Source organism: Callorhinus ursinus, unplaced genomic scaffold (genome assembly GCF_003265705.2).
Source record: "Callorhinus ursinus isolate GAN/ISIS: 27379988/994484 unplaced genomic scaffold, GSC_fseal_2.0 scaffold12, whole genome shotgun sequence".
In the NCBI taxonomy this organism is placed as follows: domain Eukaryota; kingdom Metazoa; phylum Chordata; class Mammalia; order Carnivora; family Otariidae; genus Callorhinus; species Callorhinus ursinus.
Window position 1 is genome coordinate 84,744,058 of NW_027397074.1, and position 1,253 is coordinate 84,745,310.

Below are 1,253 nucleotides of genomic sequence, written 5' to 3' on the forward strand. Positions count from 1 at the left end.
ATTGCACTAAAATACGGAAATCAGTTTCACCAATTACTTTTTACTGTCCCACCTTTGTTGAGATATAATTGACATTTCACATTGTATTAGTTTAAGGTGTACGACACAATAATGCAATATTTGTATATACTGTGAAATGAGCGCACAAGTCTAGGTAACATCCATCGCCTCATAGAGTTATATATTTTTTCCCTGGTGATGAGAACTTTTAAGACGTACTCTCTAAAAGATTGATGGATTGATTGATTGATTGATTTGTCAGAGAGAGAGAGCACAGGGGAGTGGGAGAGGGAGAAGCAGGCTTCCCGCTGAGCAGGGAGCCCGATGCGGGGCTCGATCCCAGGACCCTGGGACCACGACCTGAGCCGAAGGCAGTCGCTTCACCGACTAAGCCACCCAGGCGCCCCAAGATGCACTCTCTTAGAGGCAGCCGGGGTGCTGAGTTGGTCGGGCCCTTGGCTCAGGTCATATCTCCTGTGGTGAGATCAGCTCCAGTGCAGAGTCCGCTTGGGATTCTCTCTATCCCTCGGCCCCTTCCCCTACTTTCTTTCTCTCTCTCTCTCTCTAAATAAATAAAATCTTTTTAAAAGTCTACTTTCTTAACAACTTTCCAAATACATATCACAGTATTGTTAGCTATCGCCACCACACTGTACCTTGCATCCCAGGACTTAATTATAAGTGGAAATCGTACCTTGACACTCTTCACCACCACCCCCCCCTTTTCTTTAACTTTATTTAATGTGGTTAGCTTGCATGTAATTTCTGGGCTGGCAAGGCTGACCTCTTGGGATAAAAGACACAGTGCATGCAGGGGGCACCCGGATTTGAACCGGGGACCTCTTGATCTGCAGTCAAATGCTCTACCCCTGAGCTATACCCCCAGGCACATAAGCTTTCTCTCATGCACACTCTTCTACCCACACAGCTGCAACCGGTCTTGCCGGCCTCTGCAGCCTCCACGGCCTTTCCACCTCCAGCTTCCTTCCTTTCTGGCCTTTCTGCTCTGAAGGCCAGCTCGCTGTCTTCCCTGGACTTAGGTGGATCGATGGGTCAGGCACCCACAGCTGGAGGCAGCAGAGGTTCAGGGACCCTCTCCTTATCTAGACACCGAAACCCAGATCTCCTGGAGCCCCTCTCCACGCCCCGCGTGGGGTCTGAGAGCACGGGCCACCTGTTTTTTTTCCATCTAGCATCTTCCCTCATCTGCCCCCCTGGGGTCCTTTCTCCCTTTTGCCCTCTTCCTCCCCCCG

The 1,253-nt window shown here is 50.3% G+C and overlaps 1 non-coding gene across 1 annotated transcript; it reads right to left on the reverse strand.

Moving 5' to 3' along the window:
* Positions 1 to 812: 812 nt before the first annotated feature.
* On the reverse strand, positions 813 to 884 carry TRNAC-GCA (transfer RNA cysteine (anticodon GCA)). Its single transcript has one exon. It is a non-coding gene; the product is annotated as a tRNA-Cys (tRNA).
* Between the last annotated feature and the right edge of the window lie 369 nt (positions 885 to 1,253).